Source organism: Gopherus evgoodei, chromosome 14 (assembly GCF_007399415.2).
Source record: "Gopherus evgoodei ecotype Sinaloan lineage chromosome 14, rGopEvg1_v1.p, whole genome shotgun sequence".
Taxonomy (NCBI): Eukaryota; Metazoa; Chordata; order Testudines; family Testudinidae; genus Gopherus; species Gopherus evgoodei.
The window spans coordinates 27,863,256-27,884,280 of NC_044335.1; the positions used below are offsets into that span (position 1 = coordinate 27,863,256).

Here is a 21,025-nt window from a genome sequence, read left to right on the forward strand (position 1 = left end):
TTTGTTCCTTGATTCTTTTTCAGTTTCGTGGATCTCTGTTTTTCTGCATAGGATCAGGAGTGTGAGAAACTTGGTATTCCAAGACAAAAAAGTTTCTTTTGTGCTATGGCAGTCTCAAACAGAAGCCAGTGGTACCAGAATTTCACTTTTTCCAGGTTTAGAAGATTCAAGATGTCCAGAGGTGCAGCTGAACTTTTGAGTGCTCATCTGAACTGAACATCTGAAGATTTTGAGGTCCCTTCATCACTATCATAAACCACAACCATGCAATGAGGGAAAAGGCCACTGCTACAAATATAACACCTCAGCCATGTTAACATGCAGTGCAACATACTCAGCATACACAAATATAGTTGCTTTCAGGTAGATCCTGAAGTCTTCATTCAGTCCCTATTCAAGCAAATCTCTGAATGGATCAGATCCTGGAGTTCCTTCTCAGTTTTTATACACACAAAACTCCCAACGAAGACAATAAGAGTTTGCCCAATGAAGGACCCCAACAGGCAGCTTTGTGTGAGTAGTAAGGTCTAAAAAACACTAAGGGAGCATTCAGGAGTTTGTCCTCCAGTTCCCACAGTGATAAAGACCCCAGGATCAGCATTTCCTGATATTTAGGGTATAACTTCACTGCAGGCCTGGGCTTTTATCCAGGTGTTGCTCCCAACCCTCCTCCCGTCCACACACAAAACCCTCTTATCCCTGTGTGGCAGTGGTTCCAACCCAGGCTAGCCTAGCTGGGGGTGTCAGCTAGAGCTCAGGTGTTGCTTTCACTCAGGCTGGTAACCCACTCACTTCACAGTGAGGAGAGGACGCAGGCTAAATCACTCGAGTGTTGATAACCCTCCATTGCCTTCCCGTAATTCCCCCTGCATGACTAGAAGGACAGACAGGGTCTCCCACCATTCACTAGAGCAGCTCAGTTTACTGCAGCACAAAGAACCATGGCAGTTGCCCCAGAAATCCTAGTGTTGCCTCTGGGTGAGCACAGCACCAGTGAGGACAGACTAACTGTGGTAGGGCATTGCAGAGTGGCAGGCTGTTTCAGTGTGGCAGCTCACACCCGGGTTAGGCTAGCCCAGATGTCGATTACCTGAGGTAAGTCTGCAGTGAAGGCATACCCTCAATCACTGGTTTTGCCTCAGTCATTAACATCCTGGAAATGACCTTCCTGATGGTCCTTATTGCTGAATTATTTACCACTCTAAATGCTAAGGGCTCCTTTAAGATTTGAGGGAGGGTGGAGATGCCGTGCCCCAGTGGGAGTACAAGCAGCCGGAGGCCTGGCATGGCCCCACCATGGCCCCACCAGAACTCCAGGAAACACAGAGGGAGTGTAGGCCTTCCACCACTGTTTGAGAGGATGCAGTGTTTGCTCTGCTGAACAGTGCAGAGACACTAGGGCAAGTCTTTGACCTATTTGTCATCCTCTTTGGCAGCAGCACTAGTGCTCCAAAGCTCTCCCTGAGCACAAGTATTTTCATTGTGCCTAGTCCCTGGTCACCATGCAAGTCAGAACTATGCTCTAGCCCTAGAGTAACCAAAGGTATCGGGAATGTTTACATTAATGTAACCAATCGTCACCAAAGATCTAGATACCTGGTTAAATCCCCCCTTGAGTACCACCATTTGGCTCCTCCAGTTTCACCAGCACAATGGCAGCAGGAGAATGCAAACATTCTTGGATAACACTCTTTTGATTCTGAAGAGTAATAGAAGATATGATCAGTTACTCACCGGGAATGGTGTTTGGGGTCTGTGTTGGTTAATCCTTCCTGTCACCAGTCCAGGAACAGGCACAATATCCCTTTATGGAATCAGCTCTGACCTACAAGAATTAGAAAACACAAATTGCTTCCTGTTGTGGTAAAAGGATAATCCAATACTTTCTAATCCTCAGAAGACAAGGGTGGGCCTGCATATACTGCGGTTGAATTAAATGTTTTTAACAATGCCTGTTGCTGGTTGTGTCGCCTGCAGCGATCCACCTAGGACTTCTGGATCCCAAAGCATGAGCTTCATAGTCTAAAGGACCAGCTCTTACCAGGGAGGACACACTGTTATGTTGTGTTACTGTGGATTACACACCTGGAGAGAAAATGGTGGGGAGTTGAGTGAGTGTGCCCTGTTGTAGGGAAATACCACTGAACACACCATTTTGTGTAGAGTTCATGTTAACTGATTACTGGAGCCAGGCAGCAATTTTCCACAAAAACGTTCTTTTTTCCTCTCAGGGAAAAGTGATTTCTGCTAAAATTGAAGTTTTCCCACAGAAAATTTCAATTTTGCTGAAATTTTTGATTTTCCTGTTGAGAAATTGAAATTAACTTTTTGTTAAAGGTTGACCCAAATAGCAGAAATTTGGGTGGTTGAACTGAATTGAAGCATTTTTTTCCAGGTCACTGCAATATTAATCTGTGTCTGCCTGAGTTGCTTGGGTGCTTGATGGGAGTTTTTGTTCATGTTCCTTGTGCCCTCATTCTGTCCCGTGGGCCGGGCTCTCTGCCAGACTATATCTCCAATGATGCAACTGATTCTCACCTTTGGAGGCATGAGAAGAAATACCTAGACTGGGGAGTTCCTATCAGAGACATCAGATAAAGAATTCTACAGCCAATAGCTGCACCTGCAGGAAGTCACAGGCCCACAACTTGCAGTGGAGGGACACCCTCATAGCTACAGAGCATGAAAGCTAGTGCCCCATCGCCCTCACAAACTGCCTTCCTCCTGAGAGACTCTCCGTTGTGCTCAGGCAGAACAGAGAATGTTTTTATGACAGAGATGGGCAAACTTGTTTCTAAAAAGTGAGACCCACCACCCACCAAAATCTCACCCACACAGAACCAAACTCAAAGTGAGCCCTTCCTGAGGTTCATCCAAGTGAAGATCTTTGTTATGTGTATTCTGGTAGCGCATACAGGCTGTGACCAAGACCAGGGTCCCACTGGCTATGTGCAGCGCTAACACATAGTAAGATACAGTCCTTGCCTCAGGGAGCTGCAATCTAAATAGACAAGGCACACAAAGGGTGAGAGGGAAAACAGAGAGACTGAGTGTCTTGTCTATGGTCACTCAGCAGGTCAGTCGCTGAGCCAAGAACAGACTCCACTTCTCCTGACACCCAGTCCAGTGCTTCAGTTACTATATAAAAATATCCAACTAGTTCTCTTGTCCCCACCATCAAATCTGCTTTGTCAGAGATTAGTGAAGTTAAGAGGTACAAATCCAGGGATTAAATCAGCACCAGTGCTCTCTTCCCATAATCCCCAAATGAGTAAAGATTCCCCAAATAACCATCCCCCGCTACTAATTTTTTCATTCAATTCCAGATAAAATTGTCCATATTGTTTATAAGCTATTCAGATAGCTAAGCTGCCTGATCCTGATGGAAAACCAGCAGGTGTAGACTAGGCCCTGTCAATGATGATAAATGTTAAGGTGGAAGGTCAGTTCATCAGTCTGGTTTGCCAGATGAGAAACTTGTCTTGCTCCTTGCTAATTAGAGACTCCATCCAGGCTCTGACATGCAGCCAAACTGCAGAAGGTCCAAATTGCTGATGTTAAAGGGAGACAGGGTAACAACCTGCTGGGCTTTCACCAATAGAGTGTTTGAACCTATTTAATGAGCTAGAATCCCACTGCAAACTAAAGAAAATAATCTTCAGCTGCACAGTGGTTCAGAGCTGCATGTGATGGAGCCTCCACATTGATTGAGGCTATAGATCAGGTCATTTTTCCATATAGCAGCACTTTCTTCTATCCTAAAGGACACAGTGAAGTGCTTTATGAATTTGCTGGTACTCATAGGGTCCAATATTGCTCTCTTTGAAGTCAGTGGCCATGCTATTGTCAACATCAGTGGGATCTGGTAAGCCCATCATTCATATTAGCTGTACCTTTCCATGGGTTGGCAAGACCTCTCAGAAACTTATATGATTATCTAACCCCCTGAGCTCTGCAGCAGTAGGATAGAAATGTCATAAGAATAGGCTTTCATGGGGAGGTTGGGGCATTTCCTGTTTCCACTCCTGGGTAGAACCCCGAGGTGCAGAGAATTATGGGGTTGGGTGAGGAAGGGGAGGGACAAGAAGCAGGTTCTATTAGCATTTTGGATAAAGATCTGAACCACTTCATCCTTCCTCGCTAGATCAGAAAATTAAGCAAGCAAACCCATGGGACCTCCTAATCTGAGGCAAACTGCCAATCCTTTGAAATTCTCCCCTCACAAATAGGGAAAAGTCCAAAAGGAGCATGTGTGAATGTGAAAAACATATGATGGAAGAGGGACAGCTGGGTGTTGAAGCCACAGAAAGGGGCCTCCCGAGATGTGAGTTCCTTTCCTGGCTCTACCACTGACGTAGTAGATGACACTGGATGCACCTCTTTGTGCCTTCTGCATTATGGAGTTAGACTCAGATAAGGTTTGTAAATTGGGCTGGGATCCTTGGATGGAAGGTGCAAAGCATCATTCATGCTGCAACCAAAGTCAATTTACCTCACAAGTGCGCCTATAAAATACAAGCTGACAACAAAATATCAGGGTTGGAAGGGACCTCAGGGGGTCATCTAGTCCAACCCCCTGCTCAAAGCAGGACCAATCCCAATTAAATCATCCCAGCCAGGACTTTGTCAAGCCTGACCTTAAAAGCCTCTAATGAAGGAGATTCCACCACCTCCCTAGGTAATCCATTCCAGTGCTTCACCACCCTCCTTGTGAAAAAGTTTTTCCTAATATCCAACCTAAACCTCCCCCACTGCTACTTGAGACCATTGCTCCTTGTTCTGTCATCTGCTACCACTGAGAACAGCCGAGTTCCATCCTCTTCAGAACCCCCTTTCAGGTAGTTGAAAGCAGCTATCAAATCCCCCCTCATTCTTCTCTTCTGCATACTAAACAATCCCAGTTCCCTCAGCCTCTCCTCATATGTCATGTGCTCCAGCCCCCTAATCCTCTTTGTTGCCCTCCGCTGGATTCTTTCTAATTTTTCCATATCCTTCTTGTAGTGTGGGGTCCAAAACTGGACACAGTACTCCAGATGAGGTCTCACCAAAGTCAAATAGAGGGGAATGATCACGTCCCTCGATCTGCTGGCAATGGCCCTACTTATACAGCTCAAAATGCCATTAGCCTTCTTGGCAATAAGGGCACACTGTTGACTCATATCCAGCTTCTCATCCACTGTAACCCCTAGGTCCTTTTCTGCAGAACTGCTGCCTAGCCTTTCAGTCTCTAGTCTGTAGCAGTGCATGGGATTTTTCCATCCAAAGTGCTGGACTCTGCATTTGTCCTTGTCAAACCTCATCAGATTTCTTTTGGCCCAATCCTCTAATTTGTCTAGGTCCCTCTGTATCCTATCCCTACCATTCCTCCCTGTTTAGTGTCATCTGGAAACTTGCTGAGTGTGCAGTCCTCCAGATCATTAATGAAGATATTGAACAAAACTAGCCCCAGGACCGACCCCTGAGGCACCCTGCTTGAAACCAGCTGCCAACTAGACATGGAGCCATTGAGCACTACCTGTTGAGCCTGATGATCTAGCCAGCTTTCTATCCACCTTATAGTCCATTCATCCAGCCCATATTTCTTTCACTTGCTGGCAAGAAAACTGTTGGAAACCGTATCAAAAGCTTTGCTAAAGTCAAGGAATAACACATTCACTGCTTTCCCCTCATCCACAAAGCCAGTAATCTCATCATAGAAGACAATTAGGTTAATCAGGCATGACTTGCCCTTGGTGAATCCATGCTGATTGTTCCTGATCACATCCTTCTCCTCTAAGTGCTTCAGAATTGATTCTTTGAGGACCTGTTTCATCATTTTTCCAGGGACTGAGGTGAGGTTGACTGGTCTGCAGTTCCTCGGCTCCTCCTCCTTCTCTTTTTTAAAGATGGGCACTACATTAGCCTTTTTTGCAGTCATATGGGACCTCCCCAGATCGCCATGAGTTTTCAAAGATAATGGCCAATGGCTCTGCAATCATATCCGCACCCTCGGATGCAGTGTATCCGGCCCCATGGACTTGTGCTTGTCCAGCTTTTCTAAATAGTTCTGAACCACTTCTTTCTCCACAGAGGGCTGGTCACCTTCTCCCCATACTGTGCTGCCCAGTGCAGCAGTCTGGGAACTGACCTTATTTGTGAAGACAGAGGCAAAAAAATCATTGAGTACATTGGCTTTTTCCACATCCTCTGTCACTAGGTTGCCTCCCCCATTCAGTAAGGGGCCTACACTTTCCTTCACTTTCTTCTTGTTGCTAACATACCTGAAGAAACCCTTCTTGTTACTCTTAACATCCCTTGCTAGCTGCAACTCCAAGTGGGCTTTGGCCTTCCTGATTTCACTCCTGCATGCCTGAGCAATATTTTTATACTCCTCCCTGGCCATTTGTCCAGTCTTCCACTTCTTGTAAGCTTCTTTTTTGCGTTTAAGATCAGCAAGGATTTCACTAAGACAACAAGGAGTCCGGTGGCACCTTAAAGACTAACAGATTTATTTGGGCATAAGCTTTCATGGGTAAAAAATCTCACTTCTTCAGACAGGAGCGGCGCCAGGGTTTTTGGCGCCCTAGGCGGGGGTCCTTCCGCGCTCCAAGTTGGCGGCAATTCAGCGTCGGGGGGGGGTCCTTCCATGCTCCCGGTCTTCGGGGCACTTCAGTGGCAGGTCCCGGAGTGAGTGAAAGACCCGCCGCAGAATTGCCACCAAAGACCCGGAGTGCGGAAGGACCTCCCCGCCGCCGAATTGCCGCCGAAGGCCGCAAAATGCTGCCCTCCCAAATCCTGGTGCCCTAGGCGATCGCCTAGGTCGCCTAAATGGAAGCACCAGCCCTGTCTTCAGATGTTAAGCCAAAATGGTTACCTGCCATATTTATTATTCTTTCTACACATCAGGATAATTTGTTCCTGCAACCTCAAAAAGGTTTAAAATACAGCAAGCTCTCCTGGACTTCTTTCCCCCTTATGTTATTCTCCCAGGGGATCCTGCCCATCAGTTCCCTGAGGGAGTCAAAGTCTGCTTTTCTGAAGTCCAGGGTCCATATTCTGCTGCTCTCCTTTCTTCCTCGTGTCAGGATCCTGAACTTGACCACCTCATGGTCACTGCATCCCAGGTTCCCATTCACTTTTGCTTTCCCTACTAATTCTTCCCTGTTTGTGAGCAGCAGGTCAAGAAGATCTCTGCCCCTAATTGGTTCCTCTAGCACTTGCACCAGGAAATTGTCCCCTACACTTTCCAAAAACCTCCTGGATTGTCTGTGCACCACTGTATTGCTCTCCCAGCAGATATCAGGGTGATTGAAGTCTCCCATGAGAACCAGGGCCTGTGATCTGGTAATTTCTGTTAGTTGCTGGAAGAAAGCCTCATCCACCTCGTCCCCCTGGTCTGGTAGTCTATAGCAGAGTCCCATCACAACATCACTCTTCTTGCTCACACTTTTAAACTTAATCCAGAGACTCTCAGGTTTTTCTGCAGTTTCATACCGGAGTTTCATACTGCTCTCTTACATACAGTGCAACTCCCCCACCTTTTCTGCCCTGCCTGTCCTTCCTCAGCAGTTTATATCCATCCATGACAGTACTCCAGTCGTGTAAGTTATCCCACCAAGTCTCTTTTATTCCAATCACATCATAATTTCTTGACTGTGCCAGGACTTCCAGTTCTCCCTGCTTGTTTCCCAGGCTTCTTGCATTTGTGTATAGGCACTTAAGATAACTCGCTGATTGTCCCGCTTTCTCGGTCTGAGACAGGAGTCCTCCCCTCTTGCACTCTCCTGCTCGTGCTTCCTCCCGGTATCCCGCTTCCCCACTTACCTCAAGGCATTGGTCTCCTTCCTCCAGTGAACCTAGTTTAAAGCCCTCCACACTAGGTTAGCCAGCCTGCTTGCGAAGATGCTCTTCCCTCTCTTCATTAGGTGAAGCCCATCTCTGCCTAGCACTCCTCCTTCTTGGAACACCATCCCATGGTCAAAGAATCCAAAGCCTTCTCTCTGACATAGGAGGCAATCCCCAACTTTGCACGCAAACAGCTGCATTAAGGACCAGATTCTCCTGCCTTTTCATAGAGCAGTACCTCAGTGAAGAGTGGCCCCAATGGAACCAACAGGACTATACACTCCATAGTGAGAATGGCAGATGCTAGTTCTAACAGCTCTGGAGTTAATCAGAGTGTAGTTTACTGTCCTGGGAGTTTGCGAGAATCACTGCAGCCTATTCTGAATGATGCTCGAAATTGGAGGCGGAAAACAAACCCTGCCAAGATTCAGATGAAACAAAACAAAATCTCTCAGACAAAGGAAATGCTCTAAAATGTTCCATTTTATTCTTGCTCTGGGCCCCCAAAGCATTTCCCTTTCCTCCCTGAATGATAACGGGCATAAAATTTAAATATAAATTCACCACCAAAAAAGCAAAGCGCAGTGAAGGGCAGTAAATCACCGGGACCAGATGGTGTTCGGGGGAGGTTTGGGAAGGGAATGAAGGATGAAATAGCAGAGATACTGACTAAGATATATCATAGATCTTTAAAAACAGCAACTCTTCCTCAAGGCTGGAGACTCACTAATATGGTGCCTCAGTTTGAAAAAGAAGCCGAGGGAGAAGGCAGGGGAATGACAGACCAGGGAGCAGCCCCTCAGTACTGAGGGGATCAGAGACTGGCCAGCCTCACCTCACCATGGAGGGAACTGATAGAAGGCTTAATTCACCGGTTTCTGTCCCACTCGGGGTCACTGCAATCAAGGAGGCAGTTGTCCCTGACGCATGGTCACTCTCCCCTGGGAATTCAGCCATCTTTAAACAGTATCAGAGATTCCCTGTTGGATGTGCTGAGTCAGGCTATTCCCCTGGTACCCTGCTCATGCCCTCTCCTCAGTTACTTTTGGGCACACAAATCTCCTGTTCTTGTGACATCACCCTGATGTTGCCTACTCTAGAACAGTGGTGCCCAAACCTTTCAGATTTGTGTCCTGTCCACATGCACTGAAGCAGGGCCGGCTCTAGGTTTTTTGCTACCCCAAGCAAAAAATGTTTTGGCTGCCCCCCACCCCAGCCCTTGGCTCTCACCCCCTACCCCACCAGTGCCCTCCCCCACCCGCACCCCCTGCCACCCCAGCCATGGGCTCTCTCTTCCCCCACCCACACCCCCTGCCACCTAAACCCTGGGCTCCCCCCTCACCAGTGCTGACTCTACCTGCTCCCCCATCACCTCCAGCCAGCCCGGCGCTAGCAGGGTCGGGGTAAGCAGTGGGGCTCCTGGGCCATGCCTCAGCCCAGGGTCCCTCCAGCCAGGGTCCTGCCTCCAGAGCTGGCAGGGACCCAGGAGGTCAGAGCTGGGGGACTGCCGTGACAGGGGGCTGAGGAGCCGGGGTTGGGGAGCCCCAGAGGGAGCAGAGCCCTGGAGAGCAGGACATGAGCCCTGCACAGCAGTGCCCCATCCTCCATAGCCCCGCTGCTGCTGCTGCTTCTGGCTGCCCTGCCGCAGTCCCTGGGCAGCTTGAGCTGCTTCGCCCAGCCCCAGCTGTGACACCGGGGGGCGGCTACCCTGTGGCACCTGCAGGCGGCTCCGTGTGCCCCGCAGGGCAGCCCCCAGCCCGAGCATCCACTGCTCGGAGCCTGCCTGGCCCAGCCACAAGATGCGGGCACTGCTCCCCCACGGCGCAAACCACAGAGGCCCCAGGGCACCCCTGTGCATGATGCGCTGCTGCTGCCAGGGCCAGCTTGGGTGGGGAGGGGGGGGGCAGGAGTAAGGGGGCTAAGACTGTTGCTGCAGATGGCAGCAGGCCAGGGGTCGGAGCGATGGCCAAAGCCAGGGGTGGGGCCAGAGTTGGGAGTGGAGACATGGCCTGGAGCAGAGCCACAGCCAGGGCCGCAGTTGGGGGCTGAGGCTCAGGGTGGGGCCGGAGCAGATCTGGGGGCAGAGCAGGGCTGGATGGTGCTGCCTCCCCGCTCCCTTTGGGAGCTGGCCCAGGATCTACCATACACCCTTGAATGTTCCTCCATGCTCCTTGGAGGGGGGGGGTGGTACCCCACAGTTTGGAGACCATTGCTCTAGGGTTTAGATACTCACGTAAGCTTCTGAAAACTCCTTTTCTGATTCTCCCCTGAACACTCCCCTTGTGTTATTTTATATATGCAAACTGAGTGCAAAATGCTGCTAAGATTTTTTATATAATTTTGCACTCCTTTTTAAACAAAGATATACAATGTTAAAAGAAACCTCCCCCACATAAATTGCCTTTTCCAGATATTTCCATTTCCTGCCCCACTTGGAAAAACCTGCAGAATAACATCTTTACATTTCATTGAGCAGAATTAAACGTGATCTCAGTTATTAGAAAAAATGCAGTGGTGATGTGGTGCTTCCAAAACATCTTGCTACCATGTGGCAGCCCAGTTAGCTGGGGAATTGAAATACATCCTTCACTCATTAGACAGCACCTAGCGTAAGTTCCATGGGGTCTCCAAGATGAGCAAGATGAGTTATGGTTGGAGCTTCTGCCATTCATTTCCAGTTGCTTTGTTAATACAGGTTAGTTAAAAGGGGAATGGAAATGGACTGGGAGCCAGGAGATGTGGAATCCATTTTTGGCTCTACCCCCGACTTCCTTTGGGAAAGTCACCTAGGCCAAACTTCTGAAAAGTGGGCACTCATTTCAGGTGGCCCCATTTCTGGGTGCCTGATCGGAGATTTGTGTAGAAGAGCTTGTGACCTGGCCTGACAACTTCTTGACAGCAACACAGTAGGTGTAGCCAGAAGATGGAGACATTCTCGTGAGCTGTCTTTCCTACCTGGAGTGGAACAGGGAGACTGACCTGTCCTTGATCCCATCCTGACTCAGGATGTGGTTTAGAGTTTCATATCTGCATTACAGAGAATACTTTGGTCTTTCTGCCTCAGCGAAGGGGACCAGCTGTCACATCTTGCTAATAGCCACCTGCAGTTGAATGTAGGACTTGCATGCTGTATGCAAACATGCCAAACCCACACAAAAAAACCCGCAGAAATTGCGCTTGTTTCTGGCTTAATTGCCTTGTGATTTGCTTATTGGCTAGTGTCTGGCTTGTTGCTTGTTTGGCTTGTAACTTGTTGCAGCTTCTTTTTTTTTTTTTTGATTGGCTCCCAGCAAGCTGGTGCAAGGGGGAGAGAGAGAGTCAGGGGTGCACAGTGAGCCCACCACAGTCCCAGACTGCACTCTGGGGGGATCTAGTCACATTGGCTTGTTGTGGCCTTGTTTTGAAATGGGATTAGCTTGATTTTTGGCTCATTGTGAAAGTCGGGTGCTTATTCACTGTGTGAAAGTTGACAACTGTGTGTACAGCTCATTGGTATTGGTATTAAATACTGCTTCTGAAAATTGGAGCCTCAACTTTTTTCTGCCTCAGTTTCCTCATCTATAAAAATGAGGGTGCTGTTACTTTGCAACATGCACTGAGACACAGGGATAAGAAGTAGAATGGAAATGCTCAGTTTTATTGACAAGCACTAAAGTTTTGAGATCCCCAAAACACTAGACCTAAAAGAAAAATCAAACTGGTGCATTTCAAAAGTGAATCAAAAGAGTTTGTTTGCATGGTTGTGTAGTTCTCCTGCAAGAGGTGAAGTACCATGGAAACCTGAAATGGAGCATGGAGCTTGATTCTCTGTGCTGCTTTACGGGCCAGTTGTACCAGCAATAAAATCCTTAATTTAAGTCTTGCCCACGCTTGATATATATGGTTGCCAAGAGTAAGTGAATCTCAGGTCATGGTAGGTAAGATGAGAGAACACTGTTGTTTTAATCAATCTGTTTTAAAATGTGTTCATTTGCCATTTTTGAAGCTCCCCTGTATATTCTGATACTAATTTGAGATCTCAGAATATGCTTCTTCCATTCTACCCGACATTTTCATTCACCTTTACCTTCATCGATCATTTCATGTCATATTTTCTACCCAGTGAATCTTCATATGCTTTAATTGGAGCTTGTCTGTTCACTCATCCCTGGGTGAGGTCTGTTTAGGAGCTGAGAGTATCAGACACTTTTACTTATTGAATCAGTGGAGCTGAACTTTGCAGAGCGACTTTTCCCTGAGTGCAGAAGCATCATGCTGTTGAATTATGTTTGCTGGGAGCCAGCTCTCTCTTCCTTCCGCTTGTCTCTCACTCACCCATGCTGGCTTGCTTCATGAGCCGTACAGCATGCAAGTCCTACAGTCAGCTGCAGGTGGCTATTAGCAAGATTAGCTGTCCCCCTTTCCTGAGGTAGGAAGACCAAAGTATTCTCCCTAATGGAGATGTGAAACTCTAAACCACATCCTGACTCAGGATGCGATCAGGGACAGGTCAGTCTCCCTGCTCCACTCCAGGTAGGAAAAACAACTCAATGCTGCTTGTAATTTGAAATCATCATAATGTCTCCATCTTCTGGCTACACATACTCTGCTGCTGGCAAGAAGTCCTCAGGCCAGTTCACAAACTATTCTGAGACTCAACTCACTGCCTATTCCCATCAGTAAAACTACAACAAAACTAACTACAGTAGGAAAGCACAGAGGGTACAGCAGAGCAGAGGAGAAGAATTGCCAAGACATTAAGGTATTGGACTGGAAATCAAGAACTGGGTTCAGTCCTGGCTCTCTCACAGGCTCCCTGCATGATCTGGGACACTTCTCTCTCTGTGCCTCACTCTCATATCTTTAAAATGGGGCTAACAGCATTTGACAGAGGTGCTGGGTAGATAAATTCATTGATGTGTAGGTGGAGCACTGATCCGATGGGTATAGGGGCCTATATAAGAATTTATCTAGATAGAATTTGCCTCGCAGTACTACCATTGAGTGCAGTGGATTTACACCAGGGATGAATTTGACCCATTCTGTCAAGGGTTGATTCTTTTCCGTAAAGTTGTGAATATTCTGAATTGTTCCCAACCGCTTGGATTAAGTTAATTACACAGATTGTTTGTGCTGCTCTTTAGGCTGACGCAATGAATTGACATTGAGAAGCACTGGGCTGCTTCTTGGATATGTAACCCCTTTGGGGTTTAGAGAGCATGGCCCCTTTCAATCTTTTTCCCAGGAGGGACGGGGAGAGTGAGAAAAAAGGAGGGAAACTCCAGGGGGCAGCGCTGGAGCTCCAGGGAGAGAGGGAGGCAGCCGGTAGGCCCTGGAAGAATGAAGCAGAGAGACTCTGCCTGAGGCCTGAGGAGAACAGGCCCGATAAGGGACAGCCCAGGACAGGAGCCAGGAGGAGCCCTGTGCCAGGGAGGAATCGACCGAGCAAGACAGGCTGGAACTGGACCAGTATCACGGCTGCCCAGAGCTGTGTGGGGCTGTGACTACTGGGGCTTGTGACTCTGCACTGGGAACAAGGAGGGAGGTTGCTAGATAGTTAAGTGGGGAGGTGGTCGCTCTGGGCGGCTTTGCAGACAGGGCCAGCTCCAGGGGTTTTGCTGCCCCAAACAGCCAAAAAAAAAAAAAAAAAAAAAAAAAAAGCTGCTATCACGATGTGTGGCAATTCAGCAGGGGGTTCTTCGCTCCGAGCGAGAGCGAGGGACCCTCCGCTGAATTGCTGCTGAATACCTGGACATGCCACCCCTCTCCAGAGTGGCCACCCCAAGCACCTGTTTGCTAAGCTGGTGCCTGGAGCTGGCCCTGTTTGCAGAGAGCGGCAGAAGAGGGCACTGGAGGGGTTTGTTGGGGGAAAGTTCACTGGTGCTGAAGACGACCAGGAGCACCCAAGACTCAGTACTGGACTGAACTTTGCTCAGGTCTCCTGAACTCTGTGTGCAGACACATTGCTCTTTGTCTGCTCTTCCAGACTGTGCTACCATTGGCCCCATGGGGCCTTGGCTTGGATGCAACACTGTTTTACCCTCCCCTATATTTCCCCTTGTTATTTTTCTCCTCTCATCCCTCTGTAAATAAATATTTCCCTTGTTATATCCATTGTACTTTTCTTGTGGGTGGGTGTGTTCACTCTGGGGGGATTGGAACAAGTGCCCCTGGGGTGGAAGGGATTTCTCCTGCTGCATTCCTGAGCGCGCCTTCTCTTGGCCAGGGCTGCCTGTAGAGCATACTCCATCTTGGCCACGAGGGTACCAAAGTTACAGATAGGAGACAGCACAAGTGCTGATTTTCAAGTATGAGGAAGAATCAGTGCACTTAGACAACTAACGCCTCGCCTTAGACAACCCAGAGCAGTGACAGCAACATGAGTTGTCCCCACAATGTAATGTCTAGGGGGGTCCCATTGTGCGAAGAACAGAACAAACATATAGGGTATGTCAACACCTGGAGCTGGGGGTGGGATTCCCAGCTCACGTCAGTGTACACCATGCTAAAAACAGTAGTGTAGCTGTGGTGGCATGAGCAGCAGTAGCATGGGTAGCTGCCCAGAGTAGAAACCCGCCTGAACACTATGGGCAGGTACTTGGCATCTCACCCATGCTGCTGCTTGCCACTGCCCGTGCTTCTGTGGCCACATCGTTATTTGTAGAATGCTAGCTTGATGAGAGCAAGCACAAGTATGTCTGCATAAGCTGGGAGTTACACCCCCTTCCTCCACATGTAGATGTAGCCATAGTAAGAGACAGTCCTTGGCCCGAAGCACTTAACTACATAGACAAGGCAGACAAACCAAAATACCAGGCCCAAACACCCCTTATCTCTGGGACAGTCTAGGGCCAGGTACAAACTTTGCGGCTATCCTCTGTCTCTGCAGTAGGCTGAACGCCAACCTCGATTTAAAGTCTCCCTCTGCCCCATCACCTGAAGCATAGAAATACAGAGCTGGCAGGGCCCTCGAAGGGTCAGCTAGCCCATCCTCCCACACTGAGGCAGGATTACGTGTAGCTTTGGGAGAGTTCAGATCTAGACTGGAACTTTACAGCACAGGCTCAGTTCTAAACATGAAAGATTAGGACTCCCCTCCTCAGGCAGACAAAGCTCCCATTGCCTGAAATGGCCGCTGTGGGAGTTTGCAGAACAGAATCAGGCCCTGAGGAAAGTGGCCTTCAGTTCTTCCCGGCAGTGACTGTTGTTGTATTTTCTAAAAGTTCAATATGTAAAGTCTAAAAAAAAAAAAATCTATACCAAAATAACTTCTGCCTAACTTCTCAGGTCAAGGATTTGATGGTCCAGGTCAGGCAGTTCAGAGGTGACCTCTACAGGCATCTGAGGATTCATCCAGCACAGGGGAACTGCCAGGTAGCCATCTCTGTGCTACTGCCATATGGCACCTCCCAGCAGAGAGATTTGCGATGGGCAGGAAGGACAGGGCAGGAGTGCACTGTGCTCGCGGGAACCCTATCAGTGTAATTTAGAACAGTCCTGAGGATGCTCTAGGTGACACCAGCAACTGTACCAGCCCCAGGATCAGGGTGTGTGTGAGGGGTAAGAAGGATTGAAAAGCCACCACTCTCTTCCCCTCAGGTGCAGGTGCCATGAAGAACTGAGCCTGATGTCTACAAATCTGGCAGAAATTAAAATGATATCCCTTTAATTCCTACTGCCACCTCCAGGTATATTTAAAGGAAACAGTCTCAGTTCCCGCCAGGCCTTGAAATGACCCCTGCATTCAGACAAGTGTTGATACTTCCCAGCAACACTCCTCTCAAAGGTACACATGACCCAGCACTCTCGGTTTAACTATGAGTCCCTTTTCTTTTAACTCACTGCCTTTTCCTGACAATAGATATTTGCTTCTTAGCCAGGGGGAGAGGGAGGGGAAGGGAGAACCGAGCTGTGCTGTACGCAGGCCTGTTCCCTTTGGAGCCAATTTATTCTGTCCATACTTGTGGCAAAGCTGGATCTGTAAGTGGACTCTTGTGAACGCACTTACGGCTACAACATGGTGCTAAGGAGTCAATGGAGCTGCAGCTTGGGACAGGTGGGATATGGCAGCCGCTCCACTCTTCTACCCTCAGAGGCTTTGCTGCCATTGTTAATAGCGATGGGGAAGTGGGTCTTGTTGGCCTGCTGTCAGGAAAAGAGTACAGCCACCATTGCCCATCTGCAAACTCGACTAAAGACAGGAGACAGAATGAGGCTACCCAGTCTGTGGACACCATCAGGTAACCATAAAGAACTAGTTTGCAAGGGAGTGCCCTGCCCAGACAACTACAGCTGCTCCAAAATGATCACAAGAAACATAAGAACTGCCCTATCAGGTCAGACCAATGGTTTGTCTACCCCAATATCCTGTCTCCAGCAGTGGCCAGTACCACAGCTTCACGGGGAGTGTACCAAACAGGAGAGACCCACTCTGTCTTCCAATCCTGGCTTCTGGTACTCAGAGATTTAGGGTTGTCTAGAGCATGGGTTTCCTCCCTGACCATCTTGGCAAATAGCCCTTGATGGACCTATCTTCCATGAACTTATCCAGTTCTTCTTTGAACCCACGTTATATGTTTGGACATCACAACATCCCATGGCAACAAGTTCCACAGGTTAGTTGTCCGTTGTGTGAAAGGTACTTCTTTTTGTTTGTATTAAACCTGCCGCCTATCAATTTCATCAGGTGAACCCTGGTTTTTGTACTGTGTGAAAGGGTAAATAACACTTCTCTATTCACTTTCCCCACACCATTCATGACTATATAGACCTCTATCATATCCTCCCTTAGTCATCTTTTTTTCTAAGATGAACCCTAATTTTTTGTATTCTCTCCTCGTATGGAAACCATTCCATACCCTTGATTAGCTTTGTTGCCCTTCTCTGATTTCCCTTTTCTATTTTGCCTTTTCCTGTTCCACTGTGGCAATGTTCTTCTAACCAGTTGCTGACTGGTTTTAGGGGATGTCTGCATTGATACTGGAGGAGTTGGGGCAGCATGTGTAGACATACCCAAGCTAGCTTCAAGCTGTGCTACCTTGCTAAAAACAGTGCCTGCAGTGAAGCCATGGCAGCATGGGCTAGCTGCCAGGGTACAGGCCTGCCCCAGGTCCTGGTATGTACTCGGGCGTCTAGTCTGTGCTGCCACAGCTTCAGTGCTGTTTTTAGCATAGATCAAAGCCTGTGCAGATACATCTATGCATGCTGCAATCGTCCCTCGGAATGCAGTGTAGACATGCCCTTAGCGCTGGTGTAAGGTGCTGGCTTGGCAACCTTGGCAGACTAAGGGGCATACACAACATTGCACCATGGCCCCTTTGTGCAAGCTCCACTGTGGGGCAGGTATGAAGCCCCTCCAGGAATCCTCCCAGTGCAGAGAGCCTCTGAGCAGCCTCTACAGCAGGTGGGGCACATAGGCAGAGCGGGGTGCACAGGACTGGAGTGCCTAAATGAGAGCCACGATTTCAAAAGTGCTCTGCCAATGCCCTGATTTAGGTACCCACATGGGAGTGGAGATCTGTTGGGAATCTCACTGTAGGTGGGCAAGGAGTTAAAAGGAGATACAAAGCCAGACAGTGCACAAAGGGGAGGAGGGTGTGAGGAGCCTTTCAAGTCGCCTGTGCACCTTGAGCAGGGAATGACCAGAATTACAGTTACACTCCCCTGAGCACAGGGGCTACTCCTGGCTATTAGCTTTAGGAACCCAAAAGGGTCAAGGAGAGGTGAGGTCATGAGCCAACCTCCAAACAGCCGGGATTGCTGACCGGAAGGAAGGAAGGTCACTCTGCAGCAGCAACAGCAGCTGGGTGCTGCTGGAGACACTGTGGGCATTCCATGCCTCCTGGAGAGCTTGCTGGAGCAATCCAGCTCCATGCTGCCCCCGGCTTTGTGCAGAAATCGAGCTCCTGCTTTGTAAAGCCCATTAGGATCCTTCAGGGCAAGCAGTGTTATTTAATTGCTACAGCACAAAGAATGAAAAGAACCTATTGCTCTCCTCAAATTAAAGCCTGAAAATCCACCTGGAATGGGTTTTCCTTTGTGAAGAGAAATAATAATTGCTCCAACAGGGATTTATAAATAATTGCAACTGACCCGGATTCTAACGGGCAACTGGGCTGTTGAATTAAACAAACGTATGTGCAGAACAAAGCATCACACACAGTGAAATTACTGTATAGGAGGAGAAAGGTGAGGCTGGGAAGGGACACAGTGGCTCTGCCTCAGCTTTCTCACACAGGAATAGGGCAGGAGAACAGCCTGGCCTCAGGGTTTTCTCATTATAAGCAAAGCACAGAAAAGTCAGATATATGTCTGACTCTTCAAGGTGCTGGATGCCCTTAACTCCTGATGGAAGAGGTTCTGCACCCCTCTGGATCAGACTCTGTGCCTGCACTGCTTAATAAGTCTTTCATCTTCTATCCCTTTGTAGCTGCCTACCCAACTCTCACATTCAGTTGGTTCTCCCCAACAACTCGCTACCGTGCTTTCTGTTTCTTCCTCAAAGCCCAGAGATATCAACTCCTGCAGGATCTCAGCCACATGCTTCTTGGCGTCAGTGCAGGGAAGGTTTGTGCTAAAGTTCAGGCTTTGGACTTTTTCATGCAGCAGCTATGGCATATTGTTCTGTTACAAAACCTATCTGGACTGATCCCTTCCAGATGTGAGCTATGCCGCCATCTTACATGGGTGCCCTCCATGCCAGGATACCATCTGGTACCTAATTCCAAATAGCCACTGTAAAAAGCAAGTCCTCCTGAGAAAAAGGGCAGTCGCTCTGGTAGAACCTGCATCCTTAGCTTACTGTCTAGCAGGCTGAGCAAGGGATAACGAGAAGAACTGGATCCTAATCTCACCACTAACACTAACTCCCCAGGGTTCTGAAGCAAGTCACTTAGGTGAAAGTCTTCAAAGCTGGGTGCCAAAAGAAATAGAAGTGGCCTGATTTTCAGAAATGCAGAGCACCCTCATTCCCACTGAAATCAAGGGGCAAGACCGACTGTTGCCTTGCACCTTGTGTAGTCAATTACACCAGGCAAAGTGAGGGCAAAGTCCATGTAACTGCTACCACTCTGATAAGGTAGCATTTTAACACTCCCTTTGCACTGGTGTAAGTGGCTGCGTAAGATGCAGGGAACTGGGGAATTGGGTCCAATGCCAAAAAGCACTTTGTACATGAAAAGCCCTCCATAAGTGCTAAGTACTATTATTATTACACTGAGTGCAGGGACACTTCTTCCCCTGAATTCTAATAACACATCCCTGCTTTCTCCCCCAAGCTTCAGGGAAGCTTCACAGCCACTTAAATGCTGCTGAATGTTCCAAATGCAGCACAGCAGCTGCTCCATTCAATGCACCAGCTGTGCTACTGCAAGGCCCAGGTACAATACACCTATTGCAATAGCTGTGCTGGACAGGTGAGCCCTGCCATCCCATGGCCTTCACTGAAATGTTACTAGCTGGTGGCAGCATGGCGGGGAGCAGCAGGTGCCCAGCAAGAGAGGTGTTAAATCATTGTCTAGTTTCTCATTTGAGCTGATGAAATCTTCACCGAGGCACTGGTGAAAGGATGCACATGGCCCATAATTGTTTTTTAAAATCAAATTAGGAACTTCAGACTCTCATTTAGTCTGCAGCATAAACTCAAACATCCCATTAGAATCTGAACCAAGCACTTTAAAATATCCGCCCCAGACAAACACTGAATACTTTGGCTGATGGAAAACAGTCTTCTAATGCCCTCTTTTCTAGACAGGAAAACACGCTTTCAGGGGACAACTATAATATAGTGGATTGCTCAAATTCATACCATCACCAGACCACAATACAGGCTCCTAATTCCCCTAGATACCCTGGAACATTTGCCTGGAAGGAAGGGAGATGACCTCATTCTATAAGTGGCACGAGAAGTGCTTCCCTGCCCATTCGCATACTGATTCTTCCAATCTAGAAAATCTGTACAGCACCAAACCTGAGAACTCTGCACTGATGCAAGGGACCATGTGCTAAAGTTTATTACACCAAGACCATACAGAGTGGAGGGGGAAAAACCCAATCCACTTGTCAAAAGTATAACAGTGGAGATAATTGGCTTATATGCATTTATCCCTTGACCCGATTATCAACTCCATTTAATGCTTGATTTTAAACAATTCCCATCCAGGCCTGCCATTGTTTCGCTTATTCTGTCACTGTACATGTAAATTTTCTCTGTTCACTAAATCTTTTTAATAGCTTTTTCCCAACCCCCTCCTTATTTTAATTCTGGAGCCCTCAGCACAAAGCAAGGTGGAGATATGAAGAGGCTGACATTTCTCTGAGTAATTTGCGGTGGAATTGTCACTGGCTTGATGCAGCCATTTTGTGCCCCATGCCGATGTGACATTAATTATTGTTAAATATTCTTCTCTGTTACAGAGTTCTGTTTAGATAAAGGTCAATGTCCGCACCCATGACAGCGCCTGTTGTCACCGTGCCGTGGAACTGTTCCGTCACTCCCTACCGTTCAATACACTCCTCGTCATGTGAGTCCAGTTTTCATTAATTCCGGCTCAGTTAGACAGACATTAAAAAAATGCAAAATGCCTCAGCTGTTCAAATCAGCACCTGGATATGAAATTATTAGCTCGGCTAGCACTGCCTGCACAGGAAGGTCAGATACTATGGCCCGTGCAAATCTAGCAGCGGCACCTCATTAAGGAGCCATGCATTTGCCCATGGGGGAAAAAAATCTTCTTTTAATTAAAAGCCAGCTCTGACTGGAGAGGTGAAAGCTAACAATTGCACAAGTGTTTGCACTGACTGGCTTCCCCCAGCTGTATTTTGGGTGGGGAAAAATGATAAATGCTTCCCTCTTTCCTTTCCCACCCAGGCCTGGAAACTGAAGTCCAGAACCCAAGCCCTTGCAACCAGTTCTCTCACCAGATTCCCCAGCTTGTTTCACCTTCTCAGCTCCTCAAAGAGGCCAACAGAGGGAAGCTTATTTCCAAACAGGAATCTCCTGGGTATGCGAGTAAGGTAATTGCAACACCTGCCCAATAGTACTCCCCCTTCCCAACTCCCACAAATCACCTGCCTCTTCATCCAGGGTGCATTTAATCCCATGTATGCTGGCACTGTGAGGATGCCCCAGACACAGTGTGTAACACCATCCTAGATAATTCCCCTCCCCACCCCAGGCAGATACCGAGAGGTCTGTCTTTTCTTACACTTTGGCAACACTTAT

The 21,025-nt window shown here is 48.1% G+C and overlaps 1 protein-coding gene across 5 annotated transcripts in view; it reads right to left on the bottom strand.

The window, feature by feature from the left end:
* RALY (RALY heterogeneous nuclear ribonucleoprotein) overlaps positions 1 to 21,025 on the bottom strand; it is a 272,414-nt gene that overhangs the window by 173,519 nt on the left and 77,870 nt on the right. For 3 of the 5 annotated variants that reach the window (XM_030533612.1, XM_030533616.1, XM_030533615.1), the window contains exon 2: positions 1,735 to 1,825. The gene's annotated coding sequence lies outside the window, so the exon portion shown is untranslated. Of the gene's footprint in view, positions 1 to 1,734; positions 1,837 to 15,600; positions 15,607 to 18,095; positions 18,108 to 21,025 lie in introns of those variants that run through there. The other 2 variants (XM_030533614.1, XM_030533613.1) reach the window with 2 other exon arrangements.